The sequence below is a fragment of the Marmota flaviventris genome, chromosome 20 (genome assembly GCF_047511675.1).
Source record: "Marmota flaviventris isolate mMarFla1 chromosome 20, mMarFla1.hap1, whole genome shotgun sequence".
Taxonomy (NCBI): Eukaryota; Metazoa; Chordata; class Mammalia; order Rodentia; family Sciuridae; genus Marmota; species Marmota flaviventris.
In genome coordinates, this window is record NC_092517.1 from 15,193,827 (window position 1) to 15,215,173 (window position 21,347).

General features: G+C 47.7%; 2 protein-coding genes across 2 annotated transcripts in view; both read right to left on the reverse strand.

The window, feature by feature from the left end:
- Positions 1–8,163, reverse strand: part of Atp2b2 (ATPase plasma membrane Ca2+ transporting 2) — a 207,502-nt gene extending 199,339 nt beyond the window's left edge. Inside the window, exon 1 of the mRNA XM_071605956.1 lies at positions 8,125–8,163. The gene's annotated coding sequence lies outside the window, so the exon portion shown is untranslated. The remainder of the gene's footprint in view (positions 1–8,124) is intronic.
- The window catches only part of Cidec (cell death inducing DFFA like effector c), a 554,473-nt gene that overhangs the window by 515,519 nt on the left and 17,607 nt on the right, over positions 1–21,347 (reverse strand). The gene's annotated exons all lie outside the window — the stretch shown is intronic.

Below are 21,347 nucleotides of genomic sequence, written 5' to 3' on the forward strand. Positions count from 1 at the left end.
CTGAACTCTTGATCTGTTTTCCTCCCTATATTCCTTTCTTAGGTGAATGGCACCCAGGTCAGAAATGTCTCCAGTACCATTGTTTACAAAAGTAGAACCCTGGGAGCAATCCACATGCCCACCAGCATGAGGATGAATGTGACCTCATCCTGCCAGGGACTAGCTGCCCCAGCCACAGAGATCAATCTGGGAAACACCATGTTGCCCTAAAGCATCAAGTCTCAGAAGGTTACATGTGGTATGATAAAAGAAAGACAAAACTAAACAATATGTGGTGTGAGAAATACAGTCATGAAATAACAGTTTTTTTAAAGTAAAGAAATGGTTGTTTCCTCTGGGAGAGGCAGGGTTTTGGGATGGACTCAATAGCAAATCATTGGTGACATTCTCATGCTTGAGTTGCATTGCTCACAATATACATTGAATTATTAAACCAAAATATATGATGGATAATTTCTTTTGTAGATATCAAATATATTTTTTAAACAACAAAGGAAAAAATTTGCAGTTTCTGACCCAGTCATTTCACTTTTCAGGAACTTCTTTTATTGGCAGGTGCAGACATAGTTATGAAGACATTCATTATAGTGTTGTTGTTTTTAAAATCATGACAATAATTTGAATATAACTTTAATATCCAGTATAAGGGAATTAGTTCAATAAACTACTGAGCAGCCATAGGATAAAATATTGTGCATTTTCAAATGATATTTAATGATCCAGGAAGATGTCTTACCCTCCAAGTGAGAAATATAGATTAGTAAACTGAAATAAAATAGGATTTCAATTTACATGACCCCAACAAGAAACTTACTTTTTATGGGTCAGAAAAACAGGTATAACAATGGTATAGAATAGAGGATACAGAGATTAACCCACAAAATTACAATTATCTTATATTAGGCAAAGGTTCCACAAACATGCATTGGAGAAAAGACAGCCTCTTCAACAAATGGTGCTGGGAAAACTGGAAATCTCTATGCAACAAAATGAAACTAAACCCCTATCTCTCACCATGCACAAAACTCAACTCAAAGTGGATCAAGGACCTAGGAATTAGACCAGAGACTCTGCGTCTAGTAGAAAAAAAAAGTAGGCCCTAATCTTCATCATGTGGAATTAGGCCCCAACTTCCTTAATAAGACTCCTATAGTGCAAGAATTAAAACCAAGAATCAATAAATGGGATGGATTCAAACTAAAAAGTTTTTTCTCAGAAAAAAAAAACAAAAACAATCTGTGAGGTGAACAGAGAGCCTAGGTCCTAGGAGCAAATTTTTACCCCTCACACATCAGATAGAGTACTAATCTCTAGGGTATATAAAGAACTCAAAAAGCTAAGCACCAAAAAAAACAAATAACCCAATGAATAAATAGGCCAAGGACCTGAACAGACACTTCTCAGTGTCTTCAATCACAATAGATGAAAAAGATGTTCATCATCTCTAGCAATTAGAGAAATGCTAAGATATCATGTCACTCCAGTCAGAATGGCAGCTGTCATTTATTTAAAAAATAAAAATGAAGACAAACAACAATAAGTGTTGGCGAGGATGTGGGGAAAAAAGTACACTCATACATTGCTGGTTGGACTGCAAATTGGTGCAGCCATTATGAAAAGCAGTATGGAGATTCCTTGGAAATCAGGGAATGGAACCATCATTTGACCCAGCTATCCCTCTCCTCGGATTATACCCAAAGGACTTAAAAACAGCATACTACAGGGACACAGCCACATCAATGTTTATAGCAACACAATTCACAATAGCTAAACTGTGGAGCCAACCTAGATGCCCTTCAGTAGATGAATGGATAAAAAATGTGGCATATATACACAATAGAATTTTACACAGCAATAAAAGAGAATAAAATCATGGCATTTGCAGGTAAATGGATGACATTGGAGATGATAATGCTAAGTGAAGTTAGCCAATCCCAAAAAATCAAATGCTGAATATTTTCTCTGATATAAGGAGGCTGATTCATAGTGGGGTAGGGAAGGGGAGCATGGGAGGAATAGATGAACTCTAGATAGGGCAGAGGAGTGGGAGGGGAAGGGAGGGAGCAGGGGGTTAGCAATGATGATGGTATGTGATGGATATCATTATCCAAAGTACATGTATGAAGACACGAATTGGTGTCAACATACTTTATATACAACCAGAGATATGAAAAATTGTGCTGTATATGTGTAATAAGAATTGTAAAGCATTCTGCTGTCATTTATTTAAAAAATAAAAATAAAAAATTCTTAAAAGTATTTAAAATATTGGGAAAAAAAAAGAAAACCAGGTATAATACTGAAAGATATAGCGGTCCCCAAATCAACATTGGGACTTAAAAGAAGAATCCTTCTATAAAATGCCTCTATTCTGAGCTGGGGTTGGGGCTCAGTGGTAGAGTGCTTGCCCAGCATGTGTGAGGCCCTGGGTTTGATTCTCAGCATCACATATAAAATAATAGTTCATTGACAATGGAAAAAATATTTTTTAAAAAATGCCTTTATTCCCCTATTTTCTATGGTAAACATGGTGTGTAGGAAAACACGTTAGCACATGGTGCTTTAGTGCTGGGAGACCAGCTTCCTTTTGTGTGGGGACTCTCTTCTACATCCATCTCCCAGCACTCCACAGCTCCAGCCCCTCAAATGACTACCCAATGACAGCTGGAGTGGATGAGCCCCCATAAGCCTGACTTCAGCAGGGGTGAGAGGAGGAGGGAAGCAGGCAGAGACACCCTCTCCCCACCTGCTCTCCCTTCCAGCCTCAGCTTCCTGCCATGGCGCATGCCTGAGAGTTCTTCTCACCTGCCTCAGCCCAGAGCTCTCCTTCCCTGGATGCTGTTCACCCTCTGCCCAGGGCTGGCAGCTCAGAGCAGACAAAGAGTCTGGGTCCCATAGCCTGGCCTGGTCATACCCCAGCCAGCAGCCTCTACCCCCAAGTGGGGCCACTCAGACCCTACTTGGGGATGGCAAGTTGGCACCTTGGACAGCTCCATTCCACTTGCGCAGTGGTGCCTGCCAGGGACTCCTGCCCTCTGAGTTTCCCACCCTCCCATCACTTCCCTTCTCCAGAGTCCGAAATCAACTCCCAAAGTCCAGCCACCATATCTGCATTTTTCTCTCACAAAGAGGCCACCTGCTTGTCAAATTGACCGACTATGATCTATTGACTTTACTGCAGCCACTGAACAAATGGGAAGACGGAAGTGCTTACAGGGAGATTGCTGTATCCCAGGGTGCACAGCTAATGGTGGCAGAGCAGGATTCAAGCCCAGGCGGTGGGGCTCCTAATATCATTCTTAGATGAATACTGCCCAGCGCTCCAGACCTGCTGTCCTCATCAGTGAGTGCTGTGCACTTGCGCGATGTCCTCTTTGAGTCAAAAATAGGCCCCGAGGCTCAGTTTTGCTGTACCATCTGCCATACACCAACTCAGAGGCAGAAATGTTGACTTGCTGCAGAGATGGAACGCTCCAGCAGCCGGGGAACTGAGCAGCCAGAGGCCCCCCGCGCTCTCGCAGGCTCCCCTGCCTGGGGGCTGGTCGATTACGTGGGTGCCGAGAGGGGGAGAGGGGCTTGGGTCAAAGGTCAGGGCAGAGGGCCCAAGGTGGGCCCAGCTCTCAGCAAATGGTAGGGCAGATTGCTGAGCTGGGAATTAGCAGCGATGGGGCCCGGCACTGACTGCTACTGAGACTGCGTGGCCTCGGGCAAGTCCTCTGCCGGTGGGCCTCAGTTTCCCCACCACAAGAGTTTTGGGACCTATGAGTCCTTTCAGGCCTGACAAGGTCATGTTCTATAGCTGTAGGTCACAGGGGACCTACATATTCCTGGTCCTGTGGGATTTGACGATAGTTGGTGGAGAGAAAAAGGAGGCTCAGAGACTTGAGATCACATCCTTCCTGACAACATCTGTGACAATGATAAAATCACTTCCCTCGCCAGCAGGCTTGGGCAGCATGTATCTCCCAAAGTACTCTCACATTTTTTTTCATTTCATTCACCATCTCCATTTTATAGACCAGAGAATAGACCCAGAGAGGGAGAGCAAGTTGCCTTAGGCCACACAGCTGGCTGGCTGGTGGCAGGGAAGTCAGATCCTTGTTGTCAATCATGGGCTTTGTAAGCTTTCACCTGGGGAAGCTGAAGCCCCCCAGGGAGGCAAAAAGTATCTTGGTGCCAAAGCAGAAGATAATCCCCCCTGGGAAAAATGTTCTGTTTAGACATCTGCTGATCATGTTTTCTGTGTTACAAAAAAATAGACCTTGGGCATCCCAGTGGGAGGGCTGGCCCAGTGCCCTCCACACGGTGGCAGGCACTTCTAAGGCAGCTGGGAGGTGCACTGGATGGGAAGTCCAGTTTTGGTGCTCTGGGTACTGCCCCGGCGTGCCGGTCATTCATCCTCCAACTTCCTGGAGGGGCCAAGAATGCTGATGGCCAGGGCCCTGCTGGTGGAGCTCATAGCTGTCCCCAGTGCCTGACAACTCAGTAGCACATTGCTGCGTGTAGATTGAAGACTGGGTTCTGTGGAGCACTCGGGCATCTGTTTGAATCTCACACACAGTTGCCATGATAATTTGGATCTTGAATACAAATTAACCTGAAATGAACCCAAAGGCTCATATGTTAAAGGCAGTGTCCCCAGACTGGTGCCACTGAGAGGTGGTGAAACCTTTGAGAGGTGGGGCCTACTCTCAGATCATTAGGGGCGTATCCTTGAGGGAGACTGTGGGACCTCTTCTCTTCTGCTCTCCTGGCCATGCGGAGGAAGCAGCTCTCTCCACCTCCCGTTCCCACCATGGTGTGCTGCCTCAGCACGGGCCCCAAGGCCACAGGGTCAACTGATCATGGACTGAAACCTCCCAAACTATGAACCAAAATAAACTCTCCCTCTCTTTCAGTTGATTGTCTCAGGTATTTGTTGTGGTAAGGGAAACTTAAGAATGTAGAGTGCCACCACACAGTGAGTGCTTAATATGGGATCATTCTCCAAGCCTGATACAAAGGAATCCACTTAATCCTCAGAGAGACGGCCCATTGGTGCGGCTCTGCTGTGGCTGCTCTGCCTTCATCCCCCGAGATCCGACCTCTGTGGTGTAGGCGGGCTCCGTTCACACCCAGAGCCTTCACCTCCTTGTCTGAGCACCTTGCTTGGTGGGCAGGTGCCTCTCCTTGGAGAATAAGTATTCCAGCCTCCCCTCCCTTCCAGTGGGAAAACTATGAGCCGTGGGTTTTGCACTAGCTGTCAGAGTCCCCAAGTGTCACAGAGCCCCAGTTGGCCACAGTCGTAATTAAGTTGCTTAGTAACTCGTTCCTTTTTCCTGCCTCATTTTTTCCTCCCTACCAAGGTGTCTGTGCCTCTCCAACAGATTACTTGCATGAGAATCCATGTCTCATGGTCTGCTTCTGGGAGACCCAAGCCTAAGACAAGAAGGCTCTAAGATCAGTCCCATTTTAATGGAATGATTTCCCAGGGTGACAGGGAAAACTCCAATTTGAACCCAGGCCTGTTTAACCTCAGGGGTTTTGTTTTAATTCTCACAGGTGCCAAGAAGAAAGAACTACAACTGAGATTGGGAATCCAGAGGGAGAATAACTGTGGGGGAATAGTGACTCATTCATTAATTTATGCAAAGACTTTTTTTTTCATTGAAATCTGTTACTTGTAAAGGTCTGAACTGGGGGTGCTGAGGGTACACTGATAAAACACACTGGCTCTATAATCAGGCGAACCAGGCTCTAACCATATGTCAACTGTGTGACTTGGGTGATTGGACCTCTCCTGTGAATCACCCTTTGTCATCTGTCAAAAGGTGAAGGATCATGTGGAGGATCACTGCATGCCTGTCACACAGGTTGTGGGGAGAGCAAAGGAACAAGTGCTCAACATGTGCTAGTTACTAGATGATAAGGGTGCCCATGTTGGCCACAGGAAGTGAGATGTGGCAGGAGCACTATCATTTTTTAGCATGTCTTATCACACACTTAGGCCAGCCCATGTGAAATTAATAATTATGAGTTGCCAATGGGTTTAAAGTTTGCATTTTCCCTCACATTTTCCCCTCCCTCCCTCCCTCCCTCCCTTCCTTCCCTCCTCCTCCTTCCTTCCCCCCCTCATTTTTCCCTGCTCCCTTTACCCCACCCACCCAAAACCAGGTTCTATGTGCCAGGTTCTATGCTGGGCACAGGGACATAGAGATGTCAAAGACTCCACCCTCAGGAGTCTCCTGGGGTCTGGGAGAGATAGACAAGTGTGGTAAATAAAGTCTAGCACAGGAGAAAGGGACCAGAGGAGGGGCAGCTGATCTGGCCCAGTGATTCTGGAATTCAGGGAGGGAGCCCATGGCTCATGGAGGTTAAGTCACTACTTATACTCACACAGTTAAAAAAAAAAAAGTCTGACTCCAAATTCCACATGATTTCTAATATCCTGGTGTGGGGTCACATTCTGTTAAGGGTCACAAGGAACCCATAGTAACACTGACTTTTATCACAAGATAGATCTTGGGAACTCAGTCCAAGGGAATCTCTGGTGGCTGGCTAGCCACAGAGAACAGAGCCTCTGAAGCAATATGGAAAGAGTAACTGATGATCTGAGAACAATATAAAAGCAATAAATGTTTACTACTATGGTAGACATAACATCCTGAAACTTAGAACTTTAAGTAGCAGAAATATGACAGAATACTTCACTGAACCATGAATCAGAACAGCCTGGAACATGAGGTATTTTACCTTGCCATGCAATATTGTTTTTTCAGTTTCTTTATGATAACCTTAACTACATAACAATTTTTTTTTACATAACTACATAACAAGTTTTCTTTTTTTCTTCTGATTTTTTTTCTATTTAACACACAAATAATCTGGATCCTAATTTTATAACCTCTGGAGAAGGTACGCTTTTCTTTATGTGATACTTTATAAGAAAAGTTTGGAGGAATCTGAGATACAGATCTCTTGTCTTTTGGCATTCCACACTTTTGCCTTCAGAAAGACAGATTCTCAATGCGCCAATGAGACTCAACAAGCACATGGGCTCTGATCTACAGAAATCCATTTCACAGGACCCCGGTCAAGACTTAATGTATCCATTCCAGGATCCCCAGCTGCCTGTGTGCTGGCATTGCAGGCTCTTCTGATTATGGCAAGGAGCAATGTCACCCCAAAGTCTATGGAATCAGCTGCTGAAGAGATTTAAATAGTAGCAAAGCCATGCTGGGTGAGGTCATGGTGAAAACCAAGGGGCAATAGTCACAGTTGTTCTGGGAGAGAAGGAAGCTGTTACGCAGAGTTGCACAGCCTGGCACAAACCAAATGCTCCAACCAGGCCAGGGCTGCTGGCAGGACCTGACCAGACCTGCTGTTTCTTTGGCTAAATGCTGTAGTCTGGCTCTTCTCGACTCGGGTCCAGCAAGTCAGAGGCTCAGACAAGACCTAGGTATGTGGGAAAGTGTGTGGACCCTGCTTGCCCGCCCTGCTAGAGTCTGTGCCTGTAACTGTTGGCCTGGGCAAGTGCTTCTTTTTTAGGACTGCAGCCAAGGAAGTGGACATCACCCAAATGACTATGCAAATATTTTTGACTTGCCCCTTCTTCCAACGCACAGCTTCCTGAAACTCAGCTCTGATTCATAATTAGCTCACAGGACAGTTAGGAGTAGCTGATAGAAGAACAGGTAGTGGATTCAGTGGGGAAAGACGAAAGGCGGTCCGCAGTGAAGCAGGTGGCTTGGCTCTCGGATCAAGCAAGGCAGCGGCGTGTGCATGCGCTGATTTTTAACATGCATGACAGGCAGAGTGGAGGTGGGGCCGGGGGTGCTAACCTCAACAGGGATCTGTGACCATCATCGCCCCTCCTTGCAAAAAGCAATCCTCAATACGGCACCTTTCTCTTTAACACCTCAGTCACACACATCTCTCACACGGCCCCTGCTTTGGCAATTCAAAGTTTAGTATAAAGAAATACTTGGCTGTAAACATGCGTTTCTAGCCTACACTGTTATATTTAGAGACAGATTTTTTTTCTTTCTTTTTTAGAAATCAAGAGTTCAAACCTCCAGCCTGACAGCAAGATACAATTGCTCATGATTGTTTCATTCAAAAAAGAATAAAATGTATCATATTTACCTGCTTGGCTCTGTCTCCAATCCCCAAAGCTAACTGGGCTGGCCAATGAAGCAGAGCTCTGACGACTGGGGCAGAGAACCTCTGCTGGGGGTGTCCTGGCCATGTGACCTCAGGCATGGCTCAGTTTCCCCAGGACTCTAGGCTCTGTCTGGGCTGCTGGGAGAGGACTTGAGGTGTGTGAGCTGGGCCAGTTCTCTGGGGCCTCCGGCAAATGGAAGTTGTGAACCTTAACACTGCTTTTGAACAATGCCAAAGGTTACATAAGCAACGTAGCGGTGCCTGTCGTGGGGCCTGGTTTTGGCTTTCTGAAACACTGATTTTGAACAATGTCAGAAGTTGCATAAGGACCCTGGCTGTGCCTGCTGTGGGGCCCAGTTCTGGTGTTCAGGAGCTCTGCCTGCAGTGGCATTTCTGCAACCGGAGAGGGAACACCCTTCCCACGGCGCCGCCTCGGTGCAGTGGTGACTCACACACTGGCAGGGGCGTGGGCGGGAAACCACTTAGGCATCACCATGGAATCTGACAGATTTGCCCCCTTGGAGCTACTTTGTCAAGAAAAGGGGAAAAGGGGCTTCCTTCTCCTCCTGCGAGGTGAGCGGGGCGTGGAGGGGACAGTTCTTCTCAGCCAAAGCCCCTCACCACGGATGTGGCTAGAAGCCAAGCCTGGAGAAGGTGGGAGGGTCCTGCATTCCTCCCAAAGTGGATGCTGGCACTGGCTTATAGGTGGGGAGCAAACCCCACCTTGTGATTGCTGACCCCAGCCCTGTCCACTCCAGCCCATGATCAGGTTCAAAGGCTCCTGACATAGTGAAAGTCAAAGGTGAGCACTGTCTGTCTGTGTGCTGGGCTGGGCTGACGAGTGCCTTGTGAAGTGTTTTGCTCCATTCCAGCCTCAGAACAGCCTGCCTGCTCTTGTTCCCATTTCACAAATGAAAAAACTGAGGCTGGCAGATGCCTGAGATCATGCGGCAGCCATGAAGTGGATCTGTGATTTCAACCCAGAGGAACTTCCTGGGTTCTGAAAAGGGTCAGGAAATCCCCAGGTAGGTGTCTCCAGGCAGCCGAGAAGCAGGTGAACAGTTTAAGAAACTGCTGGGGCCACCGCACGGCTCAGCGCGGAAGTGCTCATCTTTGGCATCTGCCGCTTTTTAAAGGACATTCTATGGGTTGCCCTGTTTCCTTTCCAGAACAATTCTATGAAGCAGGTGCTAGTAGCTTCATCTCACCGGTGAGGAAGTGCAGGTGGAGCCATTTCCCAAGACCACCCAGACGCTCTGCCCTCATGCCCTCTGACCTCCAGCTTCCCATCCTTGCAATGGGGCTATATTAGAATCCCAGCCTCCGATGATGTCAGGGTTAAATAAGGAAACGCAGGGGAAACGCTTTAGAAGCTGCAAAATGCCACTGGAATACTAAGGAGTATTATTATTTACTAAAATAGCTTAGTGGGGACAAGGCAAGCGAAGCAGAGAATTACAAGGTTCTGGATTCAATCCTAGATTTCTGCAGAGTGCTTGAGTGGCACTCTTCCCAGGACTGGAAGCTCCTGAAAGCAGAGAGTGTGTCTCGTCTGCCTCAGTTTCCCTAGGGCCCAGCTTCAGGTATGGCAAAGAGAGAGTCCTAGAAAACCCTTGGCTGAATGATTCAGGATTAATTTCAGGACTCCGGAAGAGGGTGGAGGGGAGGAAAAATGGAATCAAGGGCTAGCAGTGGCCTTAGCGGTAGGTGACCAGAAAAGGGACCTTCTAACTGGGATGCTTTTGAGAATGACAAGGACGCTTTTAATAGTCTTGATAAAGCGTAACATATCATCACACTGTTTAGTGCTTGTTTCATCTGATCTGCATATTGTTCAGGAAACTGAGGCCCAAGAGCTGAGCAAAGCCGGGTGGGAGTCCAGGGCTCCCTGTTCCTTCCAGCTTGCTCTTGGAAGAGGGGACAGCAGCTATGAGTGGGTGGGGCTTGCTTATGAGGCTCTGCAGTTCTCTGGAAAAAAAAAACAAAAAACTGGGCATTATCAAGAAAATCTAAAGTTTCTGTTGGATAAATATCAACACTTCTGGGCTGGTTACTAAGGGCCTGAGCAGTTGCTAAGTGGCCGTCTGACCTCATGAGGGGCCATTGTTCAGTGCTCAATAGGCATCCTTGAGTGACATTCCCCAACTCCCAAATCCCAGGGGCCCCTGGGGTTCTGTGAAAAGAAGCAAGAGATTATAATGAGCAGGAACGGTTCACAGAACCACGTTTGTTTTCTGGGGGGTGCTGCATGGAAGTGGGGGGGGCAGTTTTTCAGAGCAAAGAGTACCAGCGAGAGGTCCTTAGCTGCTGCAACTAGTGACAGAAATACCCTAGGAATAAAGAACTAACCCCATGTAGAGGGCCTGACCCTTTATAATCCACTTGATCACATGTCACCCCACTTTGTTTTTAGAGCAGCCACAGTGGTGGGGGTCAAAATGGTCACCTGCATTTCATAGAAGAGAAACTGAGGCTCAAAGAGGGGAAACGGCTTGCCCAAGACCTCCCAGAAGTGCCTTCGTTTCTAGGCTTGGAAGACAGAACAGCAGCTACCCAAAGAAGCCTGCGTCCAAGTTCCAGGAACTATGACTATGTTATGCTACAAGCAGAGGGGATCCGAGGTTGCTCATCAGCTGACTCTAAGACAGAAGCCTTGTCCTGGGTGACCTGGGAGCCCAATCTAATGACAAAGGAGGCTGCTGTGGTTTGGGAGAACTTGAGTGTCTCCCGTGTATTAAAGACTTGGTCCTCAGCATGATGCTACGAGGAGGTGGTGGAACCTTTTAAGAGGTGGGGCTTAGTGGGAGGTCTTCAGGTCACTGGGAGCATGCCCTTGAAGGGGACAGCAGGACCCCAGACTCTTTCTCTTCCTCTCTCTTGGCTCCCAGCCATGGTCAGCAGTTTTGCTCTGAGACATGCTCCCTGCTATGCTGTACGGCCTCACCTGGGCAACAGGGCCACTTGATCCTGGACTGGACCTCTGAAACCGTGAGCCAAAATAAACCTTTTTTCTTTAGTAAGGTGACTGTCTTAGGTATTTGTTATAGTGATGGAAAGCTGACATGGAGACAGCAAGTCAGTCTCCAGGACTTAAGGAACATGGGCAGCATCTAGAAGCTGGAAAAGGCAAGGAGACACATTCCTCCCTAGAGCCTCTGGGAGAAACATGGCCCTATCTTGATTTTAGCCCTGTGACCTAAGTCCAACTTCTGACCTAGAGAAAATGGTCAATTTTAAACCACTTCATTTGTGGCAAATTGTTATGGCTGCAACAGAAGACCAACCATGGTTAGAAATCCGAAAGTCTAAGCCAGCAGTGGGGCTCAGAGATCATTTAGCTCCTTGGAGCTAAGGAAGCAGGTGGCCCTAGAGAAATAAAGTGATTTGTTCAAGGTCCTACAGCAAGTGACAGAAATAGTGGCAGACCTCTGGGTGTGGGTCATGCCTCCTGAAGCTACTGAGAATGTTGTCAACCGAGGAATTGCAACTTCTAGGACACTCTTCTGCTAATCCACCCTCAACAAGCCTAATGAGGGCTCTAAGCTGTGAACCCTCTCCCCTTCTGCATCTCTCCTGGGCAGAGGCAGGAAGAAGGCCCATCCTATGACAGACAGGAGGGCATTCTCCTCTCCTAACAGCACTGGGACTGTGATTTCCTCATCTGAAAATGTGTATAGCACCCTTCACATTAGATCATGCGAATGAGGTGGGAGCGCACAGTGGTACTCAGTGCCTTCTCCTCTGGGTCTCTCAGCCAGCTCAGGCCCTGCCCTCACAGGCCTCTGGCTCCTTAGCTTAAGCTTCCTTTGTAATCTGAGGATTCCTGCCTCACTTTGCATTATCTGGGGCTGGCACACAGAAGGGACCTGCTGGAGGCATGCTGAATGGACCACAGGGTCCATGCCCGAATGTCCCTCTCTCTCCTTGAAAGCTCTTATTCCTATTGATTTATTCTTTCCTATTTTGTTAGTAAGAAACTCACATTCATTGATTCTCTCTCTCTCTCTCTCTCTCTCTCTCTCTCTCTCTCTTTGATATGAAACTACTGAAGATTCGCAGGAACTCTCTGCAGTGAATATAACATTCACTGCAGATGTACAGAATTTTTTGCAGATGCACAGAATTGAGGTCCAGGGAGGTGAAGTGTTTTGCCTAGGATCACACAGCAGGCAGATGCCTAAGTCAGGATTTGAACCAAGGACTGTGTGATATATAGTTTATGTTTTCTACCAGGACTCTAGGTTGTGGTGGTCCTCGGGCTCCCAGATTCCTGCTATCCCACTGTGAGTCACTGCTGTCTTGGAGATGATTCCCTCCTTGCCTCCTGGCTGGGCATTTCTAACTGGCATCCTGGGCCTCCCAGCCTGGGTCTCTGTTCTGATATAAAGAGGCGAGTATGTGGCTTAGAGTGGTCACCAAAGGCTCTAGAAGGCAGTTCCAGGGGCCCAAAATGTCACCCACTGAGGAGGCAGATGAAGATGTCATACAGCAGGAAGATGTTTGGAAAGTGTGAGAACTTATAAAAAGTTCATCAGAAAAGTGGAACTGCTCAGCTGGGTCTGCTTGAGTTTCTCACAGCCCATGCAGCATCTGTGCTGCCTGGAAGAGGCTGGGTTCCCAGGGAGGCCACGCCCCTGCAGCTCAATGGGACCTTCTGGTTAGAGACTGATTAAGGCAGCAGGCAGTGATCCCGGGGGAGGGTCCCTGGAGACCATCACGCTGCAGTGAGATGCAGGGCGAGGGGCTCAGGGTGGGATCCTAGAGGACAGGGTGCTGGAGTTGCCTTCACTGAGTTGTGGGGCAAAAGGAACAGCCTGGGATTCAGGGGTTCTTGTGGGGCACAGCTGGGCACAGCTGCGGAGGGATGTGTTCAGGGGTGGAGAGGGAGAGGTAGGGGGTAGCTGGAAAGAGGCGTGTGCCGAGGGCAACCTCCTGTACCGATATTCTGTCATCATTTATCTTGGTAAGTGGCAGAGCAGGGCTTTGAACCCACATTCCAGTGATCTGAAGCCCATGCTGTTTCTAGGCCAGTGTGCCAGCAGCAGGAGTGGGGATCATCATGGTGGCAGGACCAAGGTGGCTGGGGAGGAGCAGAGACAGAAGGTCACATGAGGGTCCCGCTCAGAAGCTGCGGGTGTGGGGCTGCCTTCTGGCTGAAGATGGTGCCCTGAGGCACAGTGGCCAGTCACACGTGGATATTATGCAGGAATAAGGTGACAGAGCGGAGAGAGAACTGTACACTGAAGAGCACTGTGGGTCTCAGCTGGCACCTGTGCCTCCTCCTTCAGGTCAGGGCAGCTTGAACTGCTTTTGAGGAACTGCTCCCCCCGCTCCCCCATCCCAGTTTGTGCGGCTTTGAGGGGGCTGACTCTAGTTGGGGCTCCCAGGATGGGTATGAGTCCCAGCCTTGGTTAATGGAACTTTATAGTATCCAGCCAATGAGCAGTTGGTGGAGGTGTCCGTGACTCGTGAGCCTCTGAGTCACTTAAATATTTTCCAGGATTGCAAGGAACGAAGCACTCTCTTTTCTCTTTCTGCGGGGATAACTGAGCCAGTAGGATGTAAACCTGAGCTACAAAAAGGGTACTTTTGCTACCACATAAGGAGCAGCTGCCTGAGGATGCAGCCAACACAGGGGTACGAGAGAGAGAGAGAGAAAGAGAGAGAGAGAGAGAGAGAGAGAGAGAGAGAGAGAGAGAATATGAATAAATGCTGATGACATTGTTCTCCCCCTGGATCCAGCTGGGCCTGAAGCCCATTACCTTGCCACGTCTCAGTTACTCAACCCAATCAATTCCTTTTGTGCTTAAGCCAGCACAAAAGGAAGCTCACTCTTTGACAGAAAGTACTAAGCGAAAAAGCTCATAGCCTTCTTGGAATGAAAAAAGGAGGTGGGGGGGGGATTCAGGAAAAAAAAAGAGAGGTGAGGGAAGAGAATAGAAGGATAGGGAAGGAAGGCAAGAAAAGGGAAGGGAGGGGTAAGAGGAGAGGAGAAAACAAGTGAGGAGAGTAACAGAAGGTGGCCCTGCACCCTCCAGGAGTGAGGCCAGCTGCTCCTGTCACCTCCTCTGCTATTTATATACTTTGTGGCTCTCCACGTAACTTCACACCTGTTATCCCTGCCCTTCAAACACAAATTTGTTTTCAAACATCTTAGAGATGCTTTTTTTTCCCTGAGAAATACTGACAGCTTCTAGGGGCTCCTTGTTTCTGAAGTACAAGTACCCCCCTAGGAGGGGCAGTAAGATGAATGACATGAACCACAAATGGGCTTTCACTAACAGAGCACGCTCACACACGCTGCGTCTGATTTACTCCTAGCAAAAGCCTCGTGAGGCTGACAGAGAAGTTTCCAGCCCCGTTTCTCATGCGGGACACAGAGTGACTTGCCCAAGGTCTCCCAGCCTGTGGTGCTCTGGTTTGCATCCAGGTCCCTGGTGGGAAGGGAAGCCATCTGGGATGACGAGCAGAACTCAGTTGGCTCTTGGGATCCATCCTGGGCTTGATGTTCAAAGAGAGTCCTTGGAGACCCAAGGCCCATCAAAGATAGCGCTGCTTGTGTCCTCCCATGGGGAGCTCAGGATGCATCCGGGGTGGTCCATTTCCAAAGAGAGACAATTTAAAATGCAGCCGGCAGTTCAAATGCTGGGAACCGTGTGACACTCTTCCTTTCAAGTTTCCACGCTGAACGATTTGGTTTCCATTTTGGGAGGAGTAAAGTGGCTCCGACTTTAAGGAGCTGTGACAAGAACGATGCTGGCCTCTCGCAGCCTTTGATCATGGCGCATTTAACTCTGACTTCCCAAACCTGAACAGCTGGTCCAGACCCTCTCAAACCTAGAAGGCAATTAAATTTCCACAAAAAGAAGTAGGGACTCCAGGGATAACGAGACGGGAGCAACTCAAAGGCGGCCGCTGAGCTCCTGAACTGGTGAAAGCCACCGCGGAGTCGACGCCCTTTATAATGAGGTGTCCCACGTGGATCTGGACAGTAGACCAGGAAGGGAAACCCTCGGAGCTGGGGTTCTGCAATGGCAGTGTCCCAGACTTCTCCTGATGGTTGTGGCCGGGCGAGGGACTGGCCTCCTAGCAGGGTCGGAGTTGGGCAGGTGTTGAGGACAGGTGCCCACAACCAGTACTTCACCGGGACTCTCTGATGGGATCCGAAAACCAAAAGAACATCTCATGGCTGGTCCATTTTTCTGAATGCCAGAAGCATCTCAGATGTCACAAGACCCAACTGGACCCCGTCTTTTCCCCCACTTTGCCCTCCCTCTGTCTTTCCCATCCTGAAACCTGCTGCCTGCTTCCCTCTCTCTCACCTCAAGGCCATTGCCAAGTCCTCTGAGTCTGCATCTGACACCTCTCGCATTCTCTCCCCCTCTACCGCCATCACCCTCACCAGTCATGCATCCCTGATCACCTGAAGGAATGCAGTCCCTCCCTCCTGGTCTCCATGCTTGCCCCCTACAGCCACTCCCCAAAAGAAGGGTCTTCTGGAAGCCAGATCCTATTACACTGAAGCTTCGACCCCTGGATGGCCCTGTTGCAGCGAGGATGACATCCAAACTGCACTCATTTCCCAGAGGCATCTGTCTGCCCTCCCTGTAACACCATCTCCTCCCTAAGTTCTGGAACTCTGGCTTCCTTCAGTGTCTCCATTGTGCAAGAAGGGTTCCTACTCCAGGGCCTTAGCACATACTAGTCCTGCCTGAAAAGCATGTGCCCTGCATTCTCCCTCTTGTGGCGCCTCACCTAGAGTGGCCGTTGTATAGTACCTGTGTGACATTTTAGTTCCTATCTCCTCCATGGGGCTGAGAACTTTCTGGGAGCCCAGAATATTTGTCCTGTTACAATTATAATGCTCAGTGGTTTAAATGAGTGACAGGGAGAAGTCCTTCCTCTTGTCCACCCACCCATGCATCTGTTTGTCCACTTATTTTGTCTATGTCTCTGTTCACCATCCAGCCACCATCCGTTCATCCATCTACCTACCTTCCCACTTACCATCCATCCATCCATCTACCTACTTTTCTGTTTATTATCCATCCATCCATCCATCCATCCACCCGCCCATCCAGCCATCTGTCTATCCATCTAAATGCCCACCACCCATTATATGTCATCACCCACTGTTCACTTGGTAGTCTAGTGGGGTAGTGTAGGAGAGAAGAGAAAAGCCAATAGCAAGTGAATGAGCATTTCCATATCCACAAGGCTTCTGTGTGACTCCACTGGGAGATGTAATGAGTTGCCAGACTCTGGGTGCCCCCTGGGCTGGACAGGTTTACACCGAAAGGAAGACTATGTTCAACCGAGGACCATCAACTCCTCTCGTTATATGTGACATTCTGAAGTGAGGGATAACTACACATATTCGTAGATGTACATCAAGTCACCAGGAATTTGACAGCTACTAACACAGGGCTGTTGTGTCAGTGTTCTGAGTACCAAGAGGTAGGTATTAAAATAGGGATGGTTATTGGTGAAATTGCAGATAAAATGAAGTACAGTTTTCTAATAATTTCCTTGATAGTTTCATTCCTGGAAATCCCAGGGTATATTAACAGGTTGAGATGTCATGGCTCAGATGTGTACAAACAGGGTTTTCACGGACATCTGCATCCAGTGAGACATTGACATTCAATGTGTTGGCTGCAGACAGATGGTCAATGTGCTGGGCTGTCCTGTGCATCATGGGGCAATAATAAGTTAGGTCCTTGTTCCTAACTATTGTGACAACCCAGAATTCTCACCCACCCCCAGAGGAGTGTAGCACAATGACAGACAGATTTGATCCCCTCCTTCCACAGCCATCTCTCCTGGTCCCAGCCTACCTCCCAGCCAGTCTGAGAGGGCCAGGGGCTTTCTCCTGGCCACAGCCAATCAAAGCCCACCAAAGGATAAAATGTCCTTTTGGAAATTGGGGGGCCACATGTTGCAACAAAAGTGGATTTGCAACCTCAAGTCCTGAAGCCAAAGCCTGGTATGAGTGACCTGGGGGAAGTCTATTGCTCTCTCCGATTCCTAGTTTTTTTGAATTGCCAAATAGGAAGAATAATCTCTCCTGTTTGGAGCTGGTCAAACCATACCTGCACTTTCTACTCCTAAGTCAGGTTCATGCTCATAGAGGAGGCACAGAGGTGGGACAGGGCTCAGGAGCCTGCTGATCTTGCTTTGCAACCCTGCTTATCAGCTGAGTGGCCTTGGGCAAGATGCATAACTTCTCTGAGCCTCAATTTCTTTACAGGTAGTAGGGGCTGTTTCACATGGCAGTTTGTGAAATATTTGTTAGAAAATTTGTGCAAAGTATTTTTCCAAGGTGCTTCTCCTACAGCAAGCCCTCAGTGAATGTTAGCCAGCCCTATTATCACAATTTCTATTTATTAATACTTATGGAACATGAGAAATAGTTGTGTGTAAGAGGAATGGGATGCGGTGGTAGAAAAACCAGCCAAGCCACCCTGCTCCCTGCAGTGCCAGATTCGTCACCCTCTGCAGCCCACACTGCAAAGGCACGTGTGTCCAGGAGGACAGTTGCAAAACCACCCCTGGCTTTCAGGTACCTGAGAGGAATAGAGGCTAGGAGTGGCCATATCCACATACTTGATATTCAAAGAAAGAAAAGTCTCAGCTTAAGATCAGCAAAGAAAGTCTCAAAGTTCTGCACTTCAGAGACCCAGGTTAAGGGGGCTGGAACTCAGAGGAGGAAGTTTCCCTCTCCTGCCTCTGTTCTGGCTGGTGAATGATCAGTCCACAACCAGGTATTTTTGGCTCCAGCTGCTTCAGAAATGCCGTTTTGGAAGCAAGGCCTCGGGGAGCCACAGCCTCCTGTTCGGCTTGAACATCATGCATGACTTCCCCGATAAGATCAGTCAACATCCCTTAATTGCTGCTCAAATGATTCTCATAATGCGCTCCCAGCCCCCGCTACTTGTTCCGACCCCAACACGATCGTTTCCACTACTCAGCACGCAGATGTGCGGCTCTGGGGGTCACGTAGCCTTGCTTTTCCCTTCTCCCTGCCTGGCTTTTGTTTGAACAACAGGCAGGTGAAATTCAAACCTACCCACCAACCAGTGTCGGGGGCCAAAAAGAAAGGATATATATTTTCAATCAACTGGATAAAACAGGCTGAATATAACCTCTGTAGCTGCTGCTATCTGCAGAGCCTTTCTCCATTTCTGCAGAATCCTGCTCACTCTGTGATGTGGTATCGCTCTCCTCTTTTCACAGATGAGGAAAATGAGGCTCAGGGAGGTGACGGGAGTTATCAAAGCTCACCCCCTAAGGAACATCAAAGCCAAGCATGAAAATTGTATGTGGCTCCTAAGCCCACTTTCCATCCAAGAGTAACAGTGATGGAAGTGACGATCAGGAAGGCAATAGGTGCCTTTTATTGAGCACCTACTGCATGCAAAATGCTATCCTGGCTATACAGGTGATGTATTGATTGGAGCCACTCTTCACTCACATCCCCAAGTGGAAGAATGAACCCTGTATTGCAGGTGAGGAAACCAAAGCAGAAGCTTGTGAAGGCAAAGTGACTCGTCTTAGATCCCCCTGGGAGCATGAGTTGGAGCCAACTCATCTTACTCCTTTCTTCTCCCAAAGAGTGGTACAGGTATTTCTAAATGGCACCTGGACCGTTTTTTTTTTTAAAGTAGTTTTCTTTAAGAAAAAAGATTATTTTTATGAATAAGACAAAAACATACAACTAGAACTTGACCTCAGAAGTATTATTCCTTATGTCAAAGCTGGTCAGCCAGAGGATACGGGGGGGATTTTTCCAGAATGGAAAGAGAAGAAATGAAATTGGGAAGCTAAACTAGTGGCCTAATGAAGGGCCACTTTGATGGTTTCTCTGGACATGGGGAGAATATTTAAAATACAGCCCAGCCTACCACATTATTCCTGGGGCCTTTATCATTTACTTTGGATACCTGGAGTCTGATCCCTTCTTCCACCTTGGGAGCTGCCCATCCTGAGACTCAGAGCCCACCTTCCCATTCTAGAAGCTGAAAACACCTGCAATTGGCCTCTCTGGCTGCCCTGGACATGACATCAGGAGCTACTGAATGTAGGGCAGTGGCCTCTTCCTCAGGATGGTTTGAGGCCTTGATCCTCACAATCCTGAGCTTGGTTTCCAATCCATGCCTAGGGTTCCTACAAGGACCCATGGCTATTATTAAATTTCTCTTTTTGCCCAAATCATTCAGGGTCAATCCCTGTTATTTGTAGTCTAAACTCCTGGCAGATCCAGTACTTCATGGGTCACTTGTCCAGGGGCAATCTCAATTAAACTAGGAGGCCCCACAGGAAGAGGTCAATGCTTAACTTCCACAGAGGGAAAGCTCACGACAGGGGAATGACCAGAACAACAAGAATTGCAGGGACCCAAGTTCCAATGCTATTCCAGAGGTGCTTTACCTACATCCCCAGTCTTTTTTATGTATTTTGAGACAAGGACTCACTAAATTGCTGAGGATCTTACTAAATTGCTAAGGCTGACCTTGAACTTGGAATTCTCTTTTGGCCTCAGCAGTTGCTGGGATTATAGGATTATAAGCCCCTGCACCTGGCCTTTCACTGGTCTTGCTGGACACAGTATCAGTAGAACCTCATTCTTCTCTGGAGCTGCTTATCTTCTCCAACTTCTGCAGCTGTGAACATTCCTTGCTGAAGCCCCTTCCTCCATCCTCAAAGCCAGCAAATGTCCTATCTCTCTGATCCCCTTTTCCATGGCTACAGCAATACCTGACCACAGCTGGGAAAGGTTCTCCACTTTTAAGAACCTAGGTGCTTAGACTGGGCCACCAGGATAATCCTGTATACTTTCACGCATCAGGTTCTTTAATTATACCTATAAAGTCTCTTTTGCAAGATAAGGTGACAAATTTACAGGTTGCAAGGAGTTGAGTAATGACATCTTTGGAGGCTGTTATTCTATATACCTAACCATACTCAATTCTATTACCTAAACCATATTTTTTCATCTATAAAGTGGGGATACTAAGGTCTTTCCTAGCATTAACAAGAGGATCGAGTGAAAGCATTTATCAGAAATGCAGTATTTCAGGGCACACCCCAGACCTACTGACTCAGAATGTGCATTTTTAACAGCATTTCTAGGAGGTCAAGATGGTGAGTTTAAGGCACATTGGAATTGAGGATTGCCAGGGTGGGACTGAGAATCTGATCTCTTGGATTGCACTTCCAGCTCTGCCACTGGTTTACTCTAAAATTGAGTGAACAACACTTTGAGCCAAGATGTTGAACTAGATATGATCCAAGGCTAACTGCAACCTGGCATTTTATGATTTGGTGACTAAAGTGTTAATGGTGAAATGGCAGGCAAGGGATTTTTAGCAGGGTCAGCTTCCTGGCTCTCCTCAAATCATATCACTAAGGTGACCACCCACTCTGCTTAGCCACATGGACAGCCTGGTCCATGGTTGAGACTCTAAGGAACCCAAGTCTCCCCAGAGGGCTGGGCTGGAGCTATAATAGGTCCTTCTTATGGAACTCGAAACAATGTAAGTTGTGAAATTTCACAACTGATTTTTTCCCATAATTAAGGCAGAGTTATGAATGCAGACTGTCATTTTTCTCCAGAAAAATTATCTGAACACAAAAGTGGAGAGAGTTACATGGAAGCCACCTGCTGTGTTGAGCAGTCAACTGGCACAAGTCAGTCCCCACTGGAGCCAAGCCCCAGGCTCTACTGTCAGAGTCAAAGACTTTCTGTCCCCTCCAATGACAGACCCACTTTCCTCATGACTTCTGGCCCCCTCAACATGACGCCATCATGATCAAGGCTTGAAAGGCCCTTCTCTCCACCATGCCCAAAGAGACCCACTTTGCCCACCTAAGGCTCTTGCTCCCCAATCCTTAATGAAGATAAATTCTCACATAGAGAAAGTTGGGTTTGAATATGAAATTCTGGGTTACTGAACTGGTTAACTTCATTTTTTATTTTTCATTTATCACAAACCCTAAATGAAGAGAGAAGTGGCTCTGTATTTTAGTCGTTCCAAGAGTCCACAGAGGACTCAGATGCGGGGGAGGAGGAAGGTGTTCTGGAAGTTTCCTCTTGCTGTAATTACTCCAAGTGAAGAAGGGAGAATATTCCCAAGATGATCTTGGTGCTCCCAGGGCCAATGCCATGGCCTTGGAGTTCTCCAGCTCCTCCAGATGGGCAGAAG